Source organism: Dermacentor albipictus, chromosome 1 (assembly GCF_038994185.2).
Source record: "Dermacentor albipictus isolate Rhodes 1998 colony chromosome 1, USDA_Dalb.pri_finalv2, whole genome shotgun sequence".
Taxonomy (NCBI): domain Eukaryota; kingdom Metazoa; phylum Arthropoda; class Arachnida; order Ixodida; family Ixodidae; genus Dermacentor; species Dermacentor albipictus.
This window is the reverse complement of record NC_091821.1, coordinates 494,428,505-494,455,685: the sequence shown is the minus strand read 5'-3', so window position 1 is coordinate 494,455,685 and position 27,181 is coordinate 494,428,505. Positions and strand designations below refer to the sequence as shown.

The 27,181-nt window shown below is 45.0% G+C and overlaps 2 long non-coding RNA genes across 4 annotated transcripts in view; one reads left to right on the top strand and one right to left on the bottom strand.

Annotated features, from left to right (window-relative positions):
• The first annotated feature begins 7,072 nt into the window (after window positions 1-7,072).
• On the top strand, window positions 7,073-26,267 carry LOC135908803 (uncharacterized). The gene is made up of 5 exons (XR_010566428.1): window positions 7,073-7,201; window positions 9,375-9,539; window positions 19,898-19,959; window positions 21,504-21,744; window positions 26,022-26,267. It is a non-coding gene; the product is annotated as an uncharacterized lncRNA (long non-coding RNA).
• LOC135908802 (uncharacterized) overlaps window positions 10,353-27,181 on the bottom strand; it is a 50,998-nt gene continuing 34,169 nt past the window's right edge. For all 3 annotated transcript variants that reach the window (XR_011511580.1, XR_010566427.2, XR_011511581.1), the window contains exon 4: window positions 10,353-11,591. This is a non-coding gene — a long non-coding RNA (uncharacterized lncRNA). The remainder of the gene's footprint in view (window positions 11,592-27,181) is intronic.

Below are 27,181 nucleotides of genomic sequence, written 5' to 3'. Positions count from 1 at the left end.
CAATATTGCGCTTCTGAAGTTTCGGAATCACGTTGCGCTGACTCGTGACGACACGCATGCGCAGACGCGCGTAGAGCACGGTCGCTTTTGTTTCTTGGTTGCTTCACTGCTCGCCTACTTGACATGATTCTGTCGGCGGTGGCGACAAGAGGTCGCCGCCGTAGCCACGGTTTATTTACGCCGGCCAGCCATTGTGCCGCGGGATTCTGGGAACGGCCGATACCGCGGCTGCTCAGGTCGAACCCGCCGTGGTTGCTCAGTGGCTATGGTGTTAGGCTGCTGAGCACGAGGTCGCTGGATCGAATCCCGGCCACGGCGGCCGCATTTCGATGGGGGCGAAAACACCCGCGTACTTAGATTTAGGTGCACGTTAAAGAACCCCAGGTGGAAGAAATTTCCGGAGTCCCCCACTACGGCGCGCCTCAAAATCAGAAAGTGGTTTTGGCACGTAAAACCCCATAATTTAGGTTTTTCTTTTTTTGCTCATCTCGAGTGCACCAGCGTGTTCTATTCTCGCGCTACAAACCCGTGAGCCGTCTTCTTTGCCGGCTCTGGAGGCGATATTCGCGCTGCTATATCCCCCCTAATGAGAAGCGCGATTGAAATATGTTACGGGTACAGTTACAGGCACTGTAACCGCGACGGCAGCCATCCCCGAGGTTGCTGATGTTCCCCCAAAGAGTGCTTCTGCATACTGCTGGGTCGTGTTCCTATCGAGCAGGAAAGGCACCAAGAACAACCACAGGGAGAAAAGCAAAGCAACGGTCGGGGCTGCCCCGAGGATCTAGAGCTGGATGCACAACTTCACGTCCTGCGGCGTCTGCAATTCCTCGCGATCTCGATCGTAGCCGGAACTGCTGGTCGGCTATTGGGTTCGCGTCTTGATCAGGGCTATGCGCGTGCTTCGCGTGTGCTGGAGGCGTGATGACCAACATCATCTCCCGCGCATGTAGCGGTGCAGGCGATAGCGTAGTTGGGGGCTCCTGGGCAGCTTTTGCCGGCTGGCTCGGTGCGCTGACAGCAACAGCGACTTGAAAATGCCTGGCCAATTGCCGAGACGCGGGACGGGCCGCAAGGGAGAGGTTTTCGCCTAGTGGCGGCTCTTGCATAGTGGTTGCGGCAGGTAGCATCTGCGGAGCTTCTCAGTCGTGGGTGCTTGCAATTGTTGATAGTTTCGGGTTCACATAATCCGTCGAGAGAGATTCACCAGGCAGCATAAGCAACGTAGGTTGTGAGTGAGGCGCAGCCACAGTGGTGCCATAGTGCGAAAGCACGCCCTGCCACAAACTGTGGCCTCGGTTGCCCTGCGATCGCTACGGCGCACCAGGCACGACCCGACGGCCCGCAAAGGTTTCTGTTGTCTATGTTCACGCCGAGCCTCGTGAACTAAGAGGCAGTCTGGCGTGATAAACGCGGTCTTCTCTCGATTCGTTTCGTCGATATCAATTTGCCAATAACCAGTCTTGAGGTCCATCGACGAAACGTACTTAGTATTGCAGAGTCGGTCTAATGCGTCATCTATCCTAGAGAGAGGGTGTACGTCCTTGGTTATGTTGTTCAAGCGGCGATAATCGACGCAGAAGAGCAGACTTCCATCCTTCTTCACTAAGACCACTGGAGACGACTACTGGTTTTCGACGGTTGGATGATGTCGCGCAGCAATTCGCCGACTTGTTGCCTTATAACTTCTCGCTCTCGCTTCGACACTTGGTAAGGGCTCTGGCGGAGTGGTCGAGCGGATTCTCCGGCTATTACGCGATGCTTTGGAAATGGCATTAGCCGAATCCTCTACGACATAGAAAAGCAGTCTTTGTATCGTCGAAGAAGACTTTTGAGCTTCTGATCCTTAATTACTCATGAACATACTTGGATTTGTGTAGAAAACTTCTTCGGAAACTATGGTCGTCGAGGTCAATGCGGCAGAACCTGAAAGGACAAACGCATTGCTGGTTTCCCCATTTCCCCGAGGTGTGCAATCCTCGTGCCCTTGTTCAGATGCTTCAACTCTTAGCTGAAGTTGGTCAGCACCACTTTCGCTTTTCCTCCCTGCAATCGAGCGATCCCTCTTGCAACGCAAATTTCACTATCGAGCCGTAGACGTGGTTCAGCAGGTTGTATTGCGTTGCAGTTTGGTCTTGGCGTTGGGTCACGGCTGCATCGTGTTGACCTGTGGCTGGAACACCGCGTCGTCATGTCTTCTTTTGTCGGCGTATTCTTTGCTTCCAGGCTTCGTGGGGATGGCGGCGTCTCGTTGATATGTCATCGAGACAGTCTTTTCGGCATCTTTGTCGGCGACGGAGGATCTTCGTCAGTTCGACGAACAGCAACCGCGCCTCGATCGGTTGCTGCTTTTAGTTTTCCAGATATGAGCTGACGGACCGGCCCCAGGCTCGGCCAGTCTATGATCAACGCTGCGGCCTGGTGACGGCGAACGGGAAGGTCGTCGAGGGCTCCGCTGAGTGGCGGCGAGGTAAGCCGCGATATCACGAGGGCATTCCCCTTGCTGCGGGCGCACTGCATTGACGGCAAACCCTCGCAGTCCCAAGTCGCGGTATGGGCATCGACGGTAGACATGCCCCGCCGCAGTTATAGCAGAGGTGGTTCGAGGGCGCGCCATACGTCTGTCTTCCTTGAGTAATTGCACTGGGTGATGGGCGGGCAAGCTGGCGACGGTGGACAACGGAATTGCGGCGTTACAGAGCCCTGGGGTGGAGGGTGACCTTGACGGTGGACAACGGCAGCGTAGTTCATCGCCTCCGGCACGGGAGGCGGCGAATTGGGCTGCACTTCGGAAACTCTTATTGACCGTCGCAGTTCGTCCATGACCAGGTCAGTAACCGATGTCACCTGAGGTTGCGACGAAGGGAACATCATGCGCAGATCTTTGCGCTGTCAAGATTGGGGGGTCAATCCCATCGCTCGTGATCTGTTGTCAAGATTGGAGTCGGGCATGAATTAGAAAGTAGCTGGCCCATGCCGTCGTCCAACTTCCACGCTGAGGACGTTGATGAAGGGAAGGACTGCTTCTCATCGAGAACGAGGAATATGGGTTTATTTACAGTATTTATATCAGTCTAACATGACTGTTTGAGAAAGTACATCAGTCTAACATGACTGCTTGAGAGAGAGTGACCTCAGCAGCCGCACAACAGCGGTTTTTAAACACTCGGTTCTCTCCCGATACAAGGTGATGCGAACGTTTGTTTAGTCATCGCAAACTAGCCGCCTCTCCGCGGCACGGTTTACACACACACACGCATACACACACGTGTTTACGGTCCGAAACCGACACCATACGAATTTCATAGACCTTGGAGCCGTTCCGGGTAGCGCGTAGTCTTGCGTCTTGGTCGGTGTGTGGGAAGGAGCGAAAAACGGCGTTCCCGCGGCAACTCGCGCACCCGTAGCAGATCAGGTCCGCGTTGGGGAGTTTGGTAACAATAGTTGGCCCGCCAAACTCATTCCGTCACAACGGCGATGAGGCTAGAGGTTGGCGGCGGTTTCAGCACAAAGCCTGCTTCATCGAACGCATCCTAGCTGAAGCGACGGAGAGTGGCGGAGGCGCGTATTGTTCCCCGACACAAAGTCGATTTAGTCACGCTGTGGCTAGAGGTTGGCGGCGATGCTCCCGAGATGTTGCTTCCACAGTCGCAACTGGTTGGCAAAACTTGCACTGCAGCTGGCCGTTCTTAACGGCGCACAATGGCCCTGATGGTCTCCCGGGGGTCGTAGGAGCCCAGCGCCTGTCTGCGTCTGCAACTTTAGTAAAAATACCACTTAGAAAAAATACTTCAGGAAAAATATAGATATTCGTCTATGAAGGTGCCCGAGCTATATTCTGGCTGCTTTAAGATGTAGTGGAAAGCATGATGCAGTAGGAAAAGCTCTGTCGCAGTGCTTCACATACTATAGCTCCACTTTGCGGAAATAGTAGCACCTGTTACAGAACCCACACAGCAAAAGGAGATGAACCAGGTGTCACAGAGCCATCGATGTAGATATGATGTCGTCATTCGTAGCAACACGAGATGCGTTGAAAAGTGAAATACTTCTGTTGGCTAAGGGTTCTTTATTTGCTCTTTATGCCAGGAACTGCGGTAATGTTACTAGCGTAAGAAGCCAAACTTGGACATTCTGGACACGATGTCTTGTACGCAAGGTTCTAGACCACCACAGTGCGACCATGTGATGACGGGAATGCACCACAATTATGCACGAATTCGCACCAACAACGCTCTTTTCTAAACTGTGGTAGAGTTCCACCACCTAAGGGCATCATTCGACAACCCAGTCTATGCACTCTCATGCAGGCTGGACCGTGCAAAGTCCGCCAAGGAGCGCCGGCTCCTGGCGGATCGGTTTGCCCTCGACGTAGCGTTGGAAGCCATGCAGGCAAGTTCTTTGCAGGACCCCACCGAGTCGCCGCTGCAACTCAAGTCGCTCTAGAGACTGACCGAGGTGCAGACATTCTATGTCTGCTACTGCAGTCGCTTCTGCAGAGAGCCCCGCGGCCAAGTGATGTGCAACCTGGCCACGAACGGCTCTGAATTTAGCAGCGCATTCGGATGCCAGCCGAGACCACAGACGGGACCGACTTGCCTGTTTGTGTAGACGATCGGTGGAACGTAGAATGCAGCTGGGTCTCTCATATCAACTACGCACTGACTTAAAGGCTATCCTGCGGCCTTCGAATGCCCTTGACTATTTACCGAAGGAAACGGAGCATTGACTTCCATATGAATCATCTGGAATATATCAATGCACAGTTGACCATAAGGAGGTGCACTTTCTTTGGATTTACATATATGTAGCTGATCATTAAATTTATTATGCTTCAAACGTAACTTAAGTACATACTTCAATTTGCTGTGACTGAGATAACAGCATTATAAAATAAAGAAAGCATTCTGCTTCATTGAGGCTTACAATACAAGACATTTGCACAAGAGTGCAAGACGTTTAACTTGCATAAAAAAAGTAAGTAAACATAGTGTAGCAATCCTGCGGTATACACATAGTGATATTATTATTACTGCTTTGAGTTTGATAGGTTATATAAAATTTGATGGTAGCGCATTTCTTTCTGGCATGTTTTATCTTGCTTTATTAGAGCACTGTAAGAATGCCTAACATAAGCACCGCATGTTTTTACCAAAGCGTTCAAGTTTGCAGCAGTTATTTCTCCTTACAATGCTTATGAATTCAGCCGCCCTGCAATCACACAAGCACAACCACATGAGCATACCACAAAACGAGCACCCAAGCTTTCGTTGCCTTCCTTTAAAGGTGGTGCCCAAGCTGCAGCAACATGTTTCCTGCTTTCACATGCAATGTGAACCCATTGAACCTACCATGAATATAACAGAGAACAAGTGTTTTGAGTCCAGTACAGTTAGTGTATATAGGAGTGGCTGTGAGCTTCGGCATCGCGTCATCATGGTTGTACAAGTCACACACAAAATAAATTCTGCCTCCATTCCACCCTGTGAAAGTGTACGTGCAGCAGAGCTGTTGCGAACGTTAGATGACATTACACAAGCACTATCACCACAAGCGACCATGCGCTGCATGCTTCCTCATTCTTCCAGGCTGTCTGTCAAGTGCAAGTGCATTATTGAACTAAATGAATGTTTGAAAGTATATTGCCCAATAAAATGCATAATGTACAGCTTACACACAAGCTGCAGACATGATAGCTTTGTATTGTTATTCGAATATACGAGAAAACAAATCTGTTACGCGGAAACTGAAAGACAAAGCCCTTTTTCAGTTGCTGTTTGAGATCTATCCAAGTGGCCATGGCCGCTAGGTGGCAGTACTGTTAGCACAGCATATCTGTACAGGCAAAACATTGATTCACAGTGGAGGAAAAGAACTAGGAAGCTTACCAGCAAGTATGCGGCCTGTGGGGTGGGCAACACAGCAACAAAGAAGGTCAAGCGGAAAGTCAGAGAGGCTGAATTAATCTCATGGGTGGCGGCAATGGAAAAGAAACCTGCCATGAGTAACTACTTAAGGGGAAAAAACGAAATTAGGAAAGAAACCATTTATGATAACTCAAAGGGAAGCTCATTACTTTTCGAAGCGAGATCGGGATGCCTTAGAACACGCACGTACAAAGCGAGATATAAGAAGGAAGAAGAAGCATGTGCTTGCTGCGGTAAAGCTAGGGAAACGACGGAGCATATTTTATTAGAATGTGAAGACATCTATCCAGCGGTCGATTTAGGCACCACTGGCCTCCTTGAAGCCCTTGGGTTCAGCGGGAGCAGTGGAAAAGCAAACAGGTCCGCAATAGACATCAGTAAGAGGCGATTGGAGGATTGGTGGAAGAAAAGTAGGGAAACGACAAAGGACGGAGACGTACAAAAGCACAGTTCGCAATAGGGTATCAGAAAATTTGGACGTGGTAGTTCATAGTGTGTTTTTTTGTTCTCATGGGTTAACCTAGGTAGGATATTAGGCAGCATAGTAGCAAGAGCTTGGTGGCGCAAGCCACCGCCCCGTTCCAAAGGGGACGCTCATAACATCCATCCATCCATCCATACATCCTCATTTTTGTAGGCCTTCTGCCTAGTGCATGTTTGTTACTAAACTAATTAAATTTCTCAAATAAAAATGAAATTCGTAATGTACGACTTGCACACAACCTGCAAATATGACATCATCGGAGTGTAAGTCGAATATACGAGAAAACATCATTCTGTTACACGGAAACTTAAACACGAAGCCTTCCAGCTGCTGTTTGTTTTATGAACACCACGCAGGCGGACATGAGAAATTCTGACCAACTAGAGGCAACAGCTTTGCTTTAAAAACAAGAACAAGCCACACGCAAGTACACTGCTTTTACAAAGCACTTTACAGCTTCTTTGCACATTGCCCCTAATCTAAAACTATCTAATGTTTCAAGTGCAGCGCTAAAACTGACACGGAACAAAAGGAAAACACAAAACAACGGGCAAAGCACTGACTTTCCATTAATAGATCTTATTGCACAATTTTATATAGGTCACATGCTCACCGCACGACTCACTAGAACAGGAAGCAACACAGTGAAAAAAGAAAAAGACTGGCATAATACTGCATAAGCTGCAAGTCCACTGGCAGTGAAGAGCACTCTCACTGAAGCGGCATCCAACCAACATTGTTTACGTCAATATTCTACATGCCAACATTCCAATATTGGGTTCCCGCTATGGTGATAGTGATTATGGGTTGCACATGAAAAGGACAGTGGGAATATATAACAATACTGTGTAGAGCGAATCTGATACTTGGGATATTTTGTCGATAACCAAGTTCTGCATGGAGTCTTACGAGAAAGCAGTCTACTTATAACATCCCGATAGATAAATGTTGTCGCCACATTTCCATGTTTTTCAGCCAAGGTGTGAGTCTACTGGCATATGCAAGGGTTTTGGTGAAGGGAGCAGCATTTAGCCGCTATGTGAGCAGGCTGGCAGTTGGGTCATCATCATCATCAGCCTAGTTACGCCCACTGCAGGGCAAAGGCCTCTGCCATACTTCTCCAACTACCCCGGCCATGTACTAATTGTGGCCATGTTGTCCCTGCAAACGTCTTAATGTCATCCGCCCACCTAACTTTCTGCCGCCCCCTGCTACGCTTCCCTTCCCTTGGAATCCAGTCCGTAACCCTTAATGACCATCGGTTATCTCCCCTCCTCATTACATGTCCGGCCCATGTCCATTTCTTTTTCTTTATTTCAACTAAGATGTCATTTACCCGCGTTTGTTCCCTCACACAATCTGCTCTTTTCTTATCCCTTAACGTTACACCGATCATTCTTCTTTCCATAGCTCGTTGCGTCGTCCTCAATTTCAGCAGAACCCTTTTCGGAAGCCTCCAGGTTTCTGCCCCATATGTGAGTACTGGTAACACACAGCTGTTATACACTTTCCTTTTGAGGGATAGTGGCAACCTGCTGTTCATGATTTGAGAATGCCTGCCAAACGCACCCCAGCCCATTCTTATTCTTCTGGTTATTTCAGTCTCATGATCCGGATCCGTGGTCACTACCTGCCCTAAGTGGATGTATTCCCTTACCACTTCCAGTGCCTCGCTACCTATCGTAAACTGCTGTTCTCTTCCGAGACTGTTAAACATTACTTTAGTTTTCTGCAGATTAATTTTCAGACCCACCCTTCTGCTTTGCCTCTCCAGGTCAGTGAACATGCATTGCAATTGGTCTCCTGAGTTACTAAGCAAGGCAATATCATCGGCGAATCGCAAGTTGCTAGGGTATTCTCCATCAACTTTTATCCCCCATTCTTTCCACTCCAGGTCTCTGAGTACCTCCTGTAAACATGCTGTGAATAGCATTGGAGAGATCGTATCTCCCTGTCTGACGCCTTTCTTTATTGGGATTTTACATTTTACATTAGGGATTTTACATTTTTACATTTATTCAGGATATGAAGAGATATACCTTACAGGTATACACATCTCTGACTCAACAGATTATGTGCAGATTATGCCAGATCACGTGACATAATGATTACTCGTCTCTGCTGTAGTATTTTACTAGAAGACAAATAAAGGAGCAGAAAAGAAGAAAATCACTGCTGACTGTGGTATATGGCATCTGCCCAACCTTGAGGTTGGCACTTGAATAGCGAGCAGCGAGTAGAGAGGAGCGGATGTGAAAAAATATGAGTAGAGAAAGACAAGAAATGTAAGAACTTGTACAAATATGCCTAATGTGTATAAGTACACACAAACAGGCAGCTATGTGAATTATTCAGTAGTTAGTGTGTGATGCCACTTTCGTTGATGGACCCAGTTGCCATCGCAGTTTGGGTACAGAAAATGGAATGAACCACACAGCGTTGCGGCATTTCAATAGAACTTTGTCTACACAGCTTAGTTCTTTTTCTTATTTGTGAATCATTCTTTCCTGTCTGTGCATGCGCGATCGGGGAGGCAAAGGAATGGGTGCAGCCTGTGTGACAAGTTGACTTGTGGTGCCCTCATCAACTTGGAAGCTTTTTCACAAAGCAATCATCCGACAGACACTACCACTTTTCCTCCATATTGTTTCGCAGAGTCATGGCAATAACAAAAAGAAAGAGACTAGTGAGTCTCCTGCATCACTTCGAGCGGTGTTAAAATCAATTTCTCAAGGAAGTAGTGATGCAAATTTTTTTTTGTTCTTATTGCTTCTTTTTTTGCTTCTATTGGATACCCGTCCACCCACTATTTATGTTACAGAGCCTTAATTCGCAGACCGCGACACAGAATTACATTACCCTTTATATGTTACCAGTTCAAAACACGCATTACATGCAGCGTAACTTTGGATGTCAAAAAGTAGACGTCATCAAAACCTGTTGCGGTGGTCTCGTGATACCAGATACCACTGACGCATCAACACACACTTGTGGCCATGCTACTAAAAGCCAAGTCCATTCTGCATTCGGCAGGAGGAGAGGAGAGAGTGTGTCCCCGTTTCAAAAAAGAAGCGAACAATTGGAAGGGCCACTTTTTAACCTTGACGCAGTCAGTAAGTACCAGACACGTAAGTACCAGCATGTCCTGTCCAAGATTATTCAGCGCACCGCGGGCAGCTGCAAGCGCTACCAGATCTGAGGTCATGCAGAGGAGCCTCGCGTTTTAGGTGATGCATCACTTCCAGCAAGTAGCACTAATGGCATATCAAAAACAGTGTTTTCGGTACTGAAAATGGCTATTCTTGAAAACTTTTCATAGTACGTCCATTCATATGTTAAGTGTAAAATTTTGCATGGAGGCTCCGCAATACCTGCACTATCTTAAACTAGGCTTTTTATGCAGTCCAATATTTCACTGCAGTTCACCCTTACCAGCCACATAACATAGCTCAAATGACTGGCGTACGCAAGAGGTTCAAACCTGCGGCCACATCGACAGCTTAACAAGCCAGATAGTGTCACCACCGACTCGCCACTGGTTAAAACATCTCATTACCGACTTCTACCAGTAAATGCTAATTCACACCTGGTGCTGTTGCTTGTGCAATAAGGTGAGTTCGCTGTCGTAACTCGCGGCGAAGTGTTCACATTCACTGCCTCCCATCAACAGCCAACTTTCAGCAGCGGCGCTCTGCATGGCTTGGTAGCTAAAGTTTGCATGGTGCACTTCAACATCACCTGTGATACCTTTGCCAGGCAAGGTCTTCACCAGTGTATTCAGGCATGCAGCAAATTAACAAAAAGGGCTACAGGAGAGGTGTGCGCGGGCACAGTGCAATAAATCTTTTGTATGTGCATATGCAGAAAGACTTAAGCACACCACATACGAAATAAAATGTAGACATTTTATTGAGTGCACAACCATAGTGATGAGACAGGACTGATGAACCAATAAAGCCATTTATTTGTGAGAACATACCCACGGAAAGGCGGATGCGTTAGATCTCCCGTACGCCATGAATCGCCCGTACCGCACTACTGAGTGCATGGCTCCGCCTGCGTTAACCATTTACACCAGATTGTAAGCTATATATTCGCAGTGCGGGACACGCCGAGATCTTACTCAAGGACCTATGAAGTTTTAAAATTATCACATGTTAACTTATCACATTCATTCATTCATTCATTCATGGCAACCTAACAGTACAAGAAAAGAAAATTCCACATACTTAACATTCCACATTCCACATACTGTTGACAGAGCCTTAAACTCTGTAAACATAATTTTTTATAACATGGCATCATCTCAGTATTTTGTCCAGCTCTTTAAAAGGTGGTTTTGAGGCTGCCAAATTACAACTAATTTTTGAAGGAGTTCGTAATATATTCACTCTGCAGCCGATTTTACTGTCTCTGCACAATGGTTGAACGACTGCAAGCAACACCCTATTTATCTCTGAGAGCTCTTAGTGGGATAATCTATAATTCCCCCCATTTCAGAGTTTCCCAGAAATATTACTAGCGCATAGCAATGAGATCATTGAGCTATCATATGATGATGGGTATTGAGTTCTTTGAGCTTATGGCTTCAGACTTATTTTGTGGCGTTATTTGTTATACTTCACCTTTCGGTATTTCGGAGAAAAAAATATTTTTTTTCTAAACACGTCATGCCCTTGTTCATTCGAACATCTATAATCGTTGCAAATGGCTGCATATACAATGCATTTTGTTGAAAACGAATTCACAAAATTATAAAGCTATCTAATGCCAGGACAAATGTTAGGCAAATCAATGTACTATCATTCCCATGCTGCCAAACCACCACACTCTTAGGCTAGCCACAGAGTTCCCTCTAGCAAGCTTTGTTGAAAATTTCGTGCTTCAAATATACACAGACTATAAATATGAGGAATGGCTCCGAACATGCCGATTATAGGAGCTGCAGTCAGAAAACGCCATCGGGCACAGGTGACATGCGTATGGCTTTTCTCCCGTGTGAATCCGCTTGTGTCGCACAAAATTGGACTTGTGCCATGTCTGGTATGGGCATTGGCGGCACACAAGTGGCTCGTCTCTCTTCCGGAACTTGATTCCCTGCTTCATTCTGGCAGCACCACTGCGCAAGCTCGAATGGGAACGCCTCCAGGAAAGGTACATACCGCTCGCTGCCACAGCATCTGCAAATTTAAAAGGCACGGCATGAAGAACAAATCTACACTAATAACAGAGGATGTTTTCTTTTTTTTAAGCAATGCCTTAGCCTGCGCTAGTTGATCGTGGCTCTGACAAATACGTGAACATTACAAGAAATGAGGAGGACATGGGTAAAAGGCACAAATGATGCTTCGTGTATGTGTTTTAAAGTTATCTGCCCGGCCGGCCCCGTGTACCACTCTTGGTAGATGTGCGACATACTTCCCCATGTCTCTTGTCACCATTGTTTCTTCAACAAGCACGAAACCCCCGAGACATCGCTTCATCGATGTTTCACACTGTGCATCCACTTGAATCGCGCGGGATTACACGTAACACAGAATTACAAATAAAGAGGATTGTTTACATCACATTTAAGTGTGCAGAATTGCCAGCTTCACAAAAGCTTCACTTGAAAGATTCCAACATGTGCGTTGGTTCTCCATAATTTTTATTTGCACCTTATACCAAATTATAACAAACTTCTGATAGAATGAATACTTCTTCGTGCAATGAAGGACTTTGTAATATATTTAATCCGCAGCCGATTTTACTGTCTCTGCACAATGGTTGAACAACTGCATGCAGATCCTGCACTGGTTCTTCTCCGTGCTGTTCACACATTCATAGAAGAATTTTTAGCCTGCTGAGAATACCAGAGAAGCTGATGACATGATGATGGTTATTTCTATTGGCATCCCCTTTGAAGCAGGGTGGCGACAATCACTTAGCCTGCATGAGCTGTTGCAGTCCAGCATTATGCGTATCTCTACGTTATATTCCTTCTTTTCAATAAGGCTTCTAACTGTTTCTACACAGTAAAGTTACTATGCCTGTCGCAGATCTGCTTCCATCAAACTTTTCCCTGCTTTTTTTTTCACGCCAGTATCTCGCTTATCTCAACTGCTGACTAGTTAACCCTCTCATCAGCTTCCAACCCCAGCTCTTCTGGAAGGTCGACATTCTATACTGTTCTAGCTAGGTGACTATCTTGGCATCTTATTACAATGTGCACAGCTGGCTCCCTGTTATTTTTTTTTTTCTGCAGCTGACACATGCCTCATTGTGATGTGAATATTTGCTCCAGTAAGTTTTTGTCCTCAGGCAGCCAGCTTGGGCCTCAAATACGAAGGCACTGCCGCTTTCTGTTAACGTGCAAATTTTTTCCCCCAATTTCTTGCTCTCCGTCTTTACAAACTGCAAATTACAAATCCTTCGCACTAAATTTACCATCTCTCTCTTTCATTTCTTTTTAATGACTGATGACTCTACGTTGTTAACCTAAACATTCAATTTGTACTTGCTCCCATACTTCTACCTTTTCCTCTACTCTGTGTTTGCATTTTTGAGGTAGAGATACTTGTGAATTTATTACTATTGCAGTGACGTCTTATGTGGTTGCTTAGTTGGCTGAGTAAAGGTGTCACTAGCATAATGAGATAAGAACAGTTACCCAAAGAATAAGACGCAGATAAAGTGTTTCGATCGAACAAAAAGCCACAAATTATTGCTATCAGCAATGTTGCTGCAGTCTACATTTCAGTTCAGATATTCCCTAAATACCACACCGACAGACTAAAGTTCTCTAATGTGCCGAGTGACATGCAGTTGACCATTCGCTCTACGTCTTCATTAGTTCAATAAGTGTCGCGTTACCTCTGCATAAACATTGCTCAGGTACTTGCAAACCAAACCGTTGAAGTACAGAAGACACGAAAATAAAAATTGTAGTCGACAACAAGTGCAAACAACTTATTGTGTGGCCATAACAACGTCAAGTGCCCTAGCATGAGTCACCTTGTTCAATCAGCCCTGCAGCAGTCTTTTAAATGCGCAAAATTATGTTAACTATCTGAGATATTAATTTAGATAATCAATTATGTATTGCATACAAATGAAGCATTTATCGCATTCAAACGGCGTTAATGCAAGCCTTCATGTTAAAGTTCCCTCACCCTCGAGTAGTTGTGGCAAGCCAGAAACAAGATTACCTTGTGTGATTGGTGTGGGTCGTCGTTTAACCATATTCTGCCTTTTGCCTGAAGGACTAAGCACAGTGTTGAGAAAGACCTGCTTCAACTGAATGCTTCAACATTATTTGCAGACTATCCGAAGTAGGCGGCACTAGTGACTCTATTTAGAATGTCCCAGAATTCAAATTTCTTGCATGAAAGAGTGTATTCGGAAAAACTTGCACCACGAAACTTGGAGTCCTTCATAATTATGCCATAATCAGTGATAAGAACGCATCAGAAGCCACTACCATAAAGGAGTTATGCACCCATCATACATCTCTCCACGCTGCAAGAAGAGAAAGATGATCACCACTGCGTGCACCAGCACCCAGAAGATGTACCACGATAAACCGAATGGCTGCTTGCGTCCCCTTACATGCGGTGTCATTCGCATGCAACCGCTCCACGGACAAAGCGCTCACCCAGGACATTGACACAAATGACGAGGGGATTTGCTGGCACACGTATCCTTGTTACATTTCAATAGGACTTGCCGTTACATTTTCAACGTGTCAGCGACTACCTAGAAGAAAATCTGGCACTAGTGTGTGCATATGCTGGCAGCATGGCTGTTCAGCCGGCAAAAAAATGATAGGTAGTCAGTTTCGTTTGCATGTTTATCAACATTTTTCACTGTCCTGCTTCCAAGAACAAAAGGCGCTCACCACACCTGACTAGGTCCCTGCCTCATGCTTCCTCTACATGAAGAGAACAGCAACAGACAGCACACATACAGAACATTTCAGCCTGCACATTACACATGAACGCTAAGAATTAATTTAGTATCAACAACAGACAACACATGGACTTCCCAAAATTTCAACATTCTGGACCTTGCAAATTCTCCTGTGAACGTTTTTGAGGCTCACTTATATTGCAAAATCGTTGCATGGTGGAAATCATAATTATATAGTTCCTAATTTATTCTTCCTACCATTACTTGTTTTAAAAATGTTTCAAAGGATATAATTGCTTAGCATGTACAAATATACTTACAGATGCTGCAAGGGACGAAATGGCTCGATTAAGCAGCACATGTATTTGAGAGTGCCTTGTTTTGTTTGTACGATGGAAATCAAGCAACCAAATCAGTTAGTCATGTACGCAAAACATGTGGAATGGCCAAAGGTAACCCTGTGTGCTAGCATACAAGTGAATTCCTAAGAACACAAGAAGGAGCTGTACGTGCCGTCCTTTTTGATGAATTCATGCAAGATCGTAGAAAAGTGCATGCGCTTCCCATTAGAATCATAAATTGATAAAACGCATCAATTCACGTGTATTAAGTACAGAGTTCCTATTTTTATCTGCACTGAACTTTTAAAAAGTGCCTGTAACAGATCGCACAATTGTAACCCTTGATCTAAATTACTTGATTAGGAGGCCATTAGTTCAACGAGAAATCAAAACACTTAATTGAATATCTAACATAATTACGTTATGTTCTTAATTAGTTTACAGTGCACATTTCAATCTGTGAATTGTAGCTAGCGGGTATGCAATGCATATAGCTTAGAATGAGTTCTCAGGACTACGCCAGTTTTGGGACATTAATTTTCAGTGTGTCATACAAAATGCATTGGCGTTCCACTTACTATTGCGCTTCAATGCATGAAACAATTATTTCTTGAAAAGTGGACCAGCAGGGCATGTTCACCTCAAGTCTGATGGCGCATTTATCGAAACTGGTGCCATATTCAGAATTCGTTCTAAGTCGAGGTACCTTGCATACTGATTAGCTACAATTCGTAGATTAAAATATGTGCTGTAAAATAATTAATTAACAAGTTCATTAGTACAATCATATTAATGATTCAACCTGTTACTCTTATTTCTCGTAGAAGTAATGGCCGCCACATCGAGTAATTTAGAACAAGGGTTAGGACTGTTCTGTTGCAGGCAATTTTTAAAAATTTGGTACAGCTAAAAGAACACCCTGTATGTCAGCATAGTATGAAAAAATTTTTTTTCTAGTCGAAACTTCAAAAGCAGCACCCAATCATGATATTGCACACAAAGCAAACTCCCTGAATCAGTTGCCACAATGCTCATGTTTGTGAAGGAGAGAAAGGATCTTCTGAAGAAAAAATTTTGCAAATGCTAGGACAAGATAACTGTCACTTCTACAGATGCTGACGGCAGATTCTGACAGACGTCTCAGCTTCTGTCACCAAAAAACTACACAGCTACACGTCTGTCCAGAAATGAAGGCAAAATTTCACTGGTAATAAAACCAAAAAGACGCTCGGGTAAACATGAAATCAATGAGCAAACTTCAATCCCACTAATACAAAAAGCTTTTCACAGTGGCACATTGGTTTTTCCATTGAAGCTGCACAGCGTGGCATTGCGTGCCAGCCCTGAAAAAAATAGAAAGAAAAACGTTGCAAACGAAACTGCTGCAGACACAACAGTTAAATGACGTGACGATGGCATCAAGTGTACTCGCGTAATGCAGTTCTCGTGGTTTGTTTGACTATGTTTATGATTGAACCAGTGCGATGTGCCTGAAGCTACGGGTCTCGCTAGAACCAATCAGAAATGATAACATGTTGAGTGTGTCGAACAAAGCACAAATGCATTCCACAAAGCTGCACTTCAGTAATCTTTCCACAATCTTTCCAATTCATCTGCTTGGCATATAAGAGGTTTAGTGACGGCAAAAGGCAATTTCTTTAGTGTTTTTAATGGATGACTCATCCTAACGGGATACGGTTAATAAGGTCTTCGTTGATTTTAAGGAACACGGACAATGACTTGTTTTTACTCATCATCAGCCGGGTTACGCCCACTGCAGGGCAAAGGCCTCTCCCATATTTCTCCAACAACCCCGGTCATGTACTAATTGTGGCCATGCCGTCCCTGCAAACTTCTTAATCTCATCCGCCCACCTAACTTTCTGCCGCCCCCTGCTACGCTTCCCTTCCCTTGGGATCCAGTCCGTAACCCTTAATGACCATCGGTTATCCTCCCTCCTCATTACATGTCCTGCCCATGCCCATTTCTTTTTCTTGATTTCAACTAAGATGTCATTAACTCACGTTGGTTCCCTCACCCAATCTGCTCTTTTCTTATCCCTTAACGTTACACCTATCATTCTTCTTTCCATAGCTCGTTGGGTCGTCCTCAATTTGAGTAGAACCCTTTTCGTTAGCCTCCAGGTTTCTGCCCCGTAGGTGAGTACTGGTAAGACACAACTATTATACACTTTTCTCTTGAGGGATAATGGCAACCTGCTGTTCATGATCTGAGAATGCCTGCCAAACGCACCCCAGCCCATTCTTATTCTGCTGATTATTTCTGTCTCGTGATCCGGATCCGCAGTCACTACCTGCCCTAAGTACATGTATTCCCTTACGACTTCCAGTGCCTCGCTGCCTATTGTAAACTGCTGTTCTCTTCCGAGACTGTTAAACATTACTTTAGTTTTCTGCAGATTAATTTTTAGACCCACTTTACTGCTTTGCCTCTCCAGGTCAGTGAGCATGCATTGCAGTTGGTCCCCTGAGTTACTAAGCAAGGTGTTTTTACTCTCGAGCTACCTAATATTAATATTTTGCAGTTTTTGGACCTTAGGCTCGAGGTGCGCGTAGACATGTGTGTTGGGCTTGCCTTGTGCGAGGACCCAGGGGGCCTGGGAGGTCCCAAATTCCTTTGCAAAATAAAGTTTCTTTCCTCCCTCCTCCTCCTCCAACCACATGCACAAAAAGAGCTCTTGGCATTTAAGTCGGCTCATTCCAAAGTTCTAGAACGAGGAATTAATTCTTCTGTATGGAATCGGCTCTCAAAAAATCTTGTGCATAAAATGCAGCATAGCTTTGATAATCAGGTGCGCCAACTTCTGGCAGCAGGTTTCCCTATGTCGCTCCCGACTGCAGTTGCCAAGGCCCCCGATTCAGACAAGAAAAAGCGAAAAGAGGGCAACCATTGAACATGAAACGTTCGGACCTGTGGTAGTGCCCTAAGGTCACTCATCAACTCCGGAGAGTTGCTAGCAGGCATGGTGTCCCTCTGGCGTTTTCTGCGCCAAACAAGCTTGGTAAGCTCTGCTCTCGTACTTGTGGTGAAAGCAAGGCAGGATGCCAAATCAAGCACGGGATATCCTACGTCCCGTGTTCCACTGGTGTGGTTTATGCTTTCCCTCTCTTATGTGGAAAGACTTACATTGGGCAGACGGTGTATCAGTGAGTGACTTAGGAAACAAGAGCAAAAAATAAATAATAATGCAGACAAACGGGCACACCTAGTTGCCCATTTTAATTGTTGCTGCAATTGTAAACCGCGATTTGATGAGAAATTGATCTTCGGCAGAAGCACAAATGAACATGCGTGGCTGGCCTTGGAGGCTTTCCACATAAAGGAAAAAGCAGATGACTAACACTCATACCTCCTCGTCTCTGTACTCGGCCGAATATAATTTCCTGCGCACACGTCTTCGGTAATTGTCTTTTGTTGCGCACACATGAGTGGTTGAGTAGTGAAGCATTGCAGATATGCATTGCCGCAAGAATAAATCAGTTGTTAGTAAGCACGAGTGATTTCCTCGTCTATTCTTTGTTGCTTGTGCTGGGTCTTGCGCTGAATTTTTCACCTACAAAATCGCATATAAAGCGTGTTTTTTTTATTTGCACCAATTTTGAACTATTGCCTGGGGCAGACAGCACAATTATAACCCGTTTTAAATTACTTCTACAAGAAATCAAAACGGTTAACTTAATAATTGACATAACCACACCAAATAACAGTTTCTTTTCAAATTTGAGTACACCTAAGCACGTCTTACGAGTCGTGAATGCGAAAGCATTAATGTCCAAGTGAACGCCACTGAGTGGTCCTTTCAGTTGTGAACTTCTCGCATGTAAGCGAGTGCATTAAAACACTTGGCACATTTTGATTTGGCTTTACAAAGGTGCAATTAGAACGCAGGCGAGAGCTTGCATGAACAAGGAGTGCGCAAATAATACAGGTGAGAGTGAGAGGGACCTGGCGTCACAGTGATGCCCTCTCTCCCCTCACGCAGTACAGCGCTGCAGGTCTTCCCTTTCACCCGTTCCGCTCCATCGAGGCCCGAGTCAGCAAGCAAGATCCAGCATCACAAGTTCACCTCGCACACTCGTGACATGGAATCACAGCCAATGAGAAGTTTCGCTGCTACAGATGCCGCCGACTTTTTCGCTCAATGGCTCATTTGACGCTTTCACATGAATTACAGCACATATTTAAATCTAAGAATTGTAGCTAGTGAATATGCAAGGCATTTTGAGTTGGAACGAATTCAGAGGATGGCACCGGTTTTGAGACATGGGCCCTCAAACTTGCGGTAACAATGTATTGTTGTTCCACTTACTCTTTAGGACAGCGCTGTTTTATGCGTTGAAGCATAAAACTGTAATGGCAATGTATTTCGTCGGACACTTTGAAAATTAATTTCTCGAAACTGACATAGTCCTGAGAATTCGTTCTATGTCGATTTGCCTTGCATACTCCAATTCAGAGATAGAAATGTGCCATCAAGTAATTAAGAATTTCAACAGCACAACTATGCCAATTATCCAATTAAGCATTTCGTTTTTTCATAGAAGTAATGGCCACCTGATTGAGTAATTTATATCAAGGGTTAGAACTGTGCTATCTGCCACAGACAATTTTAAAAAATTTGGTGCAGCAAAAAAAAAAAAAGACAACCTGTACTATTCTGAACACTCAAATTCTGCCATACTGTCAAATTCAGCATGGTGTCAGCTATAATTGGCTCACAGAGCGACAGTGCCATCTTTCATTGGCTCAAAATGCAAGCATGGCAGAAATAGAGGGAATCTAGAGTAGCACCTCTGGTTTGCTTTCTGAACTGGCTCGTGTGACCTGCAGCTTTCGTAGCATGAGCCGGAGTTGTTCACCCAGAGTAAAGGTACGAGTCATTAAAAGAAAGTAGTTCCAAACCTGTAAGAGTGATTGCAATACGAAAAAAAAATATACACGCCAGTAAACACGACAAACAAACAAGGCGACCATGGAACAGGCTGGAACTTACGGCTTGAATTTATGGCAGTAGAAGGACAAATATACCCTCCGGCAGGCCTCCTGACATGCGTGCCAACAACCATCGCAAATAAAAACAAAGATTGCTTAATCTGCTTACAGTCACACCGAGCCAATAAAGTAACGCACCTCTTTATCAGTGAAGCTCAGAAAAGTGTTACTGGCGCAAGTGTAGTTCTGCAAAATTTTGCAGGAAGGCCTCCAGAATCTTCCTTTCTGTTCTCGTTTTTCCGCAGCCTATGAAGCTCATGTGATCAAACACAGGGGTGCAGCCCCGATGTCTGCGGTGACTTGGCAGGCAAGCGCTGAAACTCATGGAAAGGGAAGTGTATTCTTCGAGGCGATCATTGACACACTGACCAGTTTGGCTAACGTATGCTCCACAAGATAAATGAATGCAGTAGATTACTTGTGTAATGCGAGGGCACAACAATTTGACATTGTATTTCATGTCGCATGAGTCCCTTTTTCGTGCTTGCTAGTCGATGCGGCTGCACAACCCACTTAATTTTTGCGAAGCCGAGAACACAGTGTGCACCCCTTACCCGGACGCCACTTTCTTAATGTTGTGCGATACACAAAAAAATTGTGGAGCTTACCAACAATATGATTATGAGGCATGCAAAAGTGGGGAACTCCTGGATAATTTTGACCTCCTGAGGTTCTTTAACATGTATCCAATGCATGGTACGCGGGCACTTTCGCATTTCGTCCCCATCAATATGCACCCGCTATGGCCAGGATTTGATCACATGCCCTTGTGCTTAGTAGCGCAACACCGAAAACACTACGCCACCACAACAGGTTGTGCAGCTTGTGCATAAATGGGAAACCTACAATGTTCCTTACTTTTTGGAGCACAGCTCTTAATTTGTTCCTGCAGCAAGCGGCAGCAGTGCAACCGAGCTAACAAGCACAACAGCGAAAGATGAAAGAGCAAATGCGGAGCGGCAGATGAAAGACGCGAGCCGCAAACGGCGGTGACCAATGAGAGCGGCCCCTTCAGTGATGTGCACACAGGAAACTGATTTCATGCAGACTCGCCCCACCGCTTGATGCGTACTCGTATCTGGTCTCAGCCGGACCACTCATTTCCTACTATCGTCTGCTCGATCAGCTCTTGCTCGTGCTTGTTTGGTTTGCTTGGTTTGGTCTTGTTCACACTTGTTTCAATCTTTGTGTTTTCCAATTGTTTTGTAATCTGATCTGATTGTATGCAAACGGGAATTGTGTGGTACTTTCTGGAGGCCAAGTGTCACCAGAGATTACACTGGGACCTTTGACAAGTCACGTATAAAAGCCGACGTGCTTGACCCGCAGACCAGATTTTCGACGATCGCCAACTCTGCTACATGTCTCCCAAAAATTCTTTGCCTCAATATAGTGCTAAATGAAAACATGTATCTGCACTCAAATTTTAAATTAGGGAGTATTGTAATCATCAAAGTTCTTTTTTTTTTTTTCCTTTGGGCCCCCTTATTTGCTTATTCACACGTCTGGTTATTCATTTTCTTTCCTCCTCTGCGACAACTTCAGCTGTTTCAGCAGGGTCTCGGCGACCACTTTGGTATGCGCTCTGAAAAACCAGCTGACTTTAGTCTCCCTGCCTGCTGTTGGAAACTGGCCTGAACTGTGTGAAAACAGCTATTCTGCAGCCCATTCTGGAAACACAGCATGGCTGTGCCCCTCTTGTTAGTTATGAGTGGCATGAACTGTACAGCAGGAGCTCCTTCTTTGACCGTGGTGCCTACAACCACAAAAACGTGCCCATCTGCAGTGAAAGTTAGTTCTGACAGTTAGCTCGGAATAACTAAGCCATTCATCAGAACTCCCATTTTGCAGACATTACAGTTCGGTCTCAAGATGCATGAAACACCACCCATGGGCACCCCATTATTGTTTCAAGCTGGCCGTGCCGGTGGTTTCGGGCATGACTCATGGCACCATTTCCAACCGCACAAGCAATCACAGCATCTCGCTTCTTCCCTGTGTCTCTCCGTTGTAACTGTGTGTCACCAAAGGCGCCCTCTGTGAGCAGCAACAAACAAGTCAAGCATTTCAGGACACTGAAGTGTACCCACAGGTGATTAGTCAACTCATTTCCCAAGTTAGCCATATTGTCAGGCAAAGATACACAGTATCCATTAAGCAGGGGTTGCCAGACTGAGTTTCGGCAACGGTATCTTATGGTTCCACGAATGGTCCAAACGAATCCAATGCCACTCTCCCTTCGGTAAATTTTTTTACATTAGACTTTAAATTTAACAACTAAAACCATAATCCCATTAGTGGGAAACATAAGAGAGGGGGAAGAGAAGGAAGGGGCTCCATGGCACTTTGGGAAGGCAGGCGGGGGTCCGATAGTTTGGGACTTTGACAAGACCATAAGAAATCAAAAGATTATGAAACCATAAAGGCTTCACGGGAAAATTAACTTCAAAGAAGGTACCTTTATTTAACTGTACAATTTATTGTTAATAATCAATCACTCAATCAATCAAACAAACTTTTATTTCTTCATGAGACATGGTGATTATGGAGAAAAAGGCAAATTTCAGCTTGATGAGGCTCCCACCCGCTACAGAAATCAACAGCAAGTGAGCCTAAGTAGACGCGTAAATATTATATGAGCAATCGCTTGATGGTTCAGTTTATTACAAAATTTATACTCCTAATAAAGAGGGAAACGAAAGTGGAAATACAACTTTCTTTAACTGACCCAGATGTTCAGTGATGCTGCCAGCTGTTGTCTCCTCTGCTACAGCTGAGAAGACACCGAAACAGTAAATGTCACAGCCTAATAATGTGTCTTCGCAATTGTGGTCCCATGCATGTGTGCATGTCACATACAGGCACTCTATTTTGGACATTCTTCCATTTTCTTCAAGGCACGACACATACTAAATGGCACTTTTGGTTTCGTAACCTGACGCAAACTTGACGTTTTGCCTAAGAAACTGAAACGAAGGCACTAAACCTAGCGTTCTTGATAAAGTAAAACAGTTTTCTTCCTCAGTAAAAATAAAGCAGCTAGCTCAAGGCATATGATTATTCCTGTCGAAAATGCTTCTCACTTCCGTCGTCTGCTTCATTCTGTCGTCTGCTTCAAAACTGTTTTGCTTTATCAAGAATGTTAGGTTCAATGCTTCCATTTCAGTTTCTTAGGCAAAAAAATTAAGTTTGCGTCAGGTCAGGTTACGAAAGCAAAACGGGGCCATCAGCATCATTTTGTATGTGTCGCACCCGCGTCACACCTCGAAGAAAATAGTGGAATGCCCAGAATAGAGCCCTAGTTCACAGGATCTCAGTGTAGCAGCCTCGACCACTGGATTCAATATGCGGGATTGAACATTAACCCAACTTCTCGCCAAGGCATTCAACAAGGTTCTCAATGAGGGTAGCGAGCCTGTGCAACTATATTGGGCAACAACCAACATATCGGCGGCTGGTGAGGCATTCCTGGAAAAACTAACTGCCCTTACAGCTACACTAGGAAGATACAAGCCTGATAAGGTTTTCCTTCAAAGCTCTATATTCATTAAGTTCCAGTAACAGGTTTATTTTATTACAATACAAAATTAAATCCAATGTCTCATTTTAATTCCACTCCGAAACCCCAGTGCCAGTAGCCAGTGTGACGTCACAGATTTCTAAGCATTTTTCCATACTTAGGCCATAGTGGCTCAGTAAAAGTTTTTAAGACAACCCAAGGTCAGCCTTTGACTTTTCTAGAATGCAATGCAGTTCATGTTTGCCAATTAAAAAAAATTAAGTAGACCCAAGCAGATGCCGTCAAACTCGTGCGGGGAAATTCACAGCTGCGTCACCGTGCATCCTTTGTTTTTGTGCCTTTTCTGGCTTATAGCAAGCCTGCACTCATGCTGAGAGTGATATTTTCAATACACACAAGGACAATGTACTAGTGATGCTCAAAGTATACTCTCTTTAGTATCTCACAGAGTTTCAAAGGTTGGAATATTTTTCCTTCAAATGCTTATCACAAGGGTGGGACTGCCCAAGTCATTTTAGAGCAATTTTTGAAGCAAGAAAACTTGCGTTTTGGAGCAGATAGGGCAAAATGGCTCAGGCCTGACCCATATGGGCACAAAAACATATTTGAAGTTTTACGTTACACCAGCCTTGGAGACAGAGACACCCAACCGCTGAACTTGCTGCAGCGTATGCCTGCCTAATATCGTGTTCACTCGCAGCGCCCTCGGCCTACTTTTCGCTAGTTTGCGCTCTGCTAGACAGTGCCGTGCCACTCGGCCCACGCAACCGTATTCCAGTGATATAACCTACTTGACTCTAGCACACTCTAAATAGAGCCGGCCTGGCCTTTCCAACAGCAGCGACGACAGCCGGGAGTGGTCACGCACCGTCGACCACTTACCAGAGGCACCGAAAAGTCCAGCATTATAAGCACAAAAATGACAAGAAATTGTGCAGGAGCCACCGTCGCATGGTGTGTGGAATGTGAACGGCTGCTCTCTTTTATAGAGCAGTTCTTAGGCGCCCGTTACTGCAGCGAGCATGGGCGTCGTACCTCGCCGTCCTCGTAACCGAGCGAACAACCACAGCAAACGGATAAAAGAGCAAGCGCAGATGAAAGACAGCGAAAGCAAAGAGAGTGCGAGGAGGAAAGTGGAGGAGGAGGGTATGGCAAAAGCGTGAGAAGAAAAGCATAGTGCCGTGCAAGACGGGCTATGCGGCGATGATGGCTACAAGATGGCGCCAGAGTAGCATGCGTCGTCTGTTCACCGATGACGCCACCGATACCATATATGGAAACAAAGTGCTGCATGAATGGAGGTCTGTCTGTGGTGGCTGCCGTGAATCACGGCCACACGTCACCCATGCGCTGCCTCTCGCGATCTCCCTATTAGCAAGGCAGTCGCATCACACTACGCTCCGTTTGAAACGTGTCACACGAGGCAGATTGTCTGTGTCAGCCAATATATCACAAAATGAAGACACGTATGCAGCTATGTTCACATTTCGCATTAGGGAGTATCGTAATTGTCGGTTAATTTTTTCAGCGAACAAATCCGCTCGCTGTTCGCAGCCACTGCCGGAGCACACATGCCGAAGCCATTCTGGCACAGGGTGGCGCAATTTCAGTCAATTTTCTGTGTTTGGCACAGGAGTTCCACCCCAGTTATTATTACTTATTCGGCTCCCGCCTTTGTTAATTGTACTTAATCTAACTGTAGTGACCACTGCTTACGGTCACTACAGTTAGATTTACCCCAGAAAATACCAAATTACAAATGAATAAAAGCTGAACCTGTCTGGTCTCATGGAGCAAATCCAAGGGAAGTGCCGTAATGCTGTACAGGCAGCAGAGTCCCATTCTTGCACTTCATTGAACGCAACCATAATGGAATGTATCGCATCAGACACTGCGAGTTGTGTTTTGAAGAGTCGTGGAATTTTCTCCTGTATATTCGAACTATCTTTACTTGACGTATTTCCCCAGCTGCCCCATGTGTTTATGAATTTCTCAAGTATTTAAGTAAGAAAAGCAGAGTCAAGTATGACAGAAGAGCAAAATTGCTAAAAGAATTCACATGCATTCCGCTTCATAACCTGTATTGTGTACAAGATATGAGAGCTAACGAGAGAAAAAAACCAATGGTATGAACTTCTTAAAACACAACAGCATAGCGTACCATAATACAGTCTACGGTCATTGCAATGGACCTACGTACAACAGAGTTTGGGATATAATAGACCATATTTCAGCCTTAGTTTGTTCTACCTATTAATGAAACGAAGTTCGCTTTTAATAGACCACGCTACAACAGACAATTGGCTACAGCAGATAAAATTAGCAGCAATCTTTTTTTCAAAATCGGGCATATAAAACATACTTTTGCCAGGTCAGCACGGCCTGACAACTGATTTGCGAAGGTCAGCGGATGATCATGACTCAATATGACGCGCGCGAGAGAAGAAGGCAGTGCGAAAACGCGTCGTCTTCTTTCACATGCGAGGCACGAGAAGGGGGGGAGAAGGGGGTTTCTACTCAAGCGGCGGCTGCTTACAGCGTGGCCGCCATATCAGCGGCAGTAGCTTCATATGTGCTATGCTTTCGACATTTAGTTCGCATTGAAGTGACAGACAGCATGAAGGTCAATTTGCATGCTGCTGCTGCCGCACTTACCTTACTTAATTTGCTATCGCAATCGATGCTTCGGGGCGAAACTGTGAATTTCTTGTTTGTTTTTTACTTTGGACATTTGTCACTCACTCTTTGCAATAAAGTTGTTAGACATTGCGATGAAAATTTCTGAAGTGAGGGGTTTCAGATATTATGGACTTCAGATAAAACGGACGCTTTTTGTCAGTCTGTTGTAGTGAGAGTCAACTGTAACTCGCCCAACCAAAACGCAACACAGGAGCAGTGGGAGATGGTGATGACCAGCTTGGCATTGGAGGATCAGCAAAACCTGATCGCCAGAGCCAAAATTGCCGCCACCACTGCTAGGGCTCTGGACTGAAGGCTCCACCAACTATGGGGATCCATGCCGCAGTGTGCCCCATCAAAATAAAGTTTTCCCTCTCTCCCACCCCCTTCTAATAGAAGCTGCTGTTTGCTGCTGATTTTTCGTGCTTCCATAGTGATTTGGCTTGACACAAAACTGAAGCCTTATTATTCATTTGCATCGATAACAATAAATTTCGCTAGACAATATACGATACAATAACAACGATATGAAAATACTCTATGATAACAACAAAATCGCTAGAACTAAATTTAGCGAGAAAACAGTGTAGCAGTGCACACAAACTTTTCTTGATTATGTCATGACCTGCGACCAATGCGTATTCGACCAGGCTTTCCAAGTCAGCAAGGCGCTACTACAGAGCTTCGGGATTTTTCAATGGTGTGGTTTCCAAAACCACCATACAGGCACATGTCAGATACGTTATGAGCAGACTAAGTCGTGCTGCAGCCTATATTCGGTGACAGCATAAGAATGCAGTGGCAAATAGACCACAGTCTAACTCAAAGTGAGCATATAAATGTGCAAGCTAATTACATTCGCGCACGAGTTTCTTTCAAGTATCTGCATCTCTCGGGGGCTGCATTCGAGCACGAAGCCGCAGAGGACAGACGCAGTGTGGTTTTGTGCGCAGAACAAGTACTGAATTCTGAGGTTGGTCATCAAGTATAAATTTGTTAGAATAAACAGAATAGTTCTACAGTTAATGGACGCAGGTCATCAAGAATTATCAACCAAAAGACGTCCTTGCCTCATCATCGGCACATGTAACAATGTCATGAGACAACAGGGACACTACAAAAGCATCACTAAGTCAGTTTGGAGTGATATTCTTTCATTCTTTCTACTCATTCAGCACCAGAAGATTGAATATTACGGCTGCAGAAAACAAAGGCCCCAAACTGTCCTTTCTTTTTAATACCCACGCCATAATCTCACTGGAAGTACGTCAGTCTGACGTCACAGATACATTCTCTAATAGTACAAAGCATAAATTCTAAGGAATATATA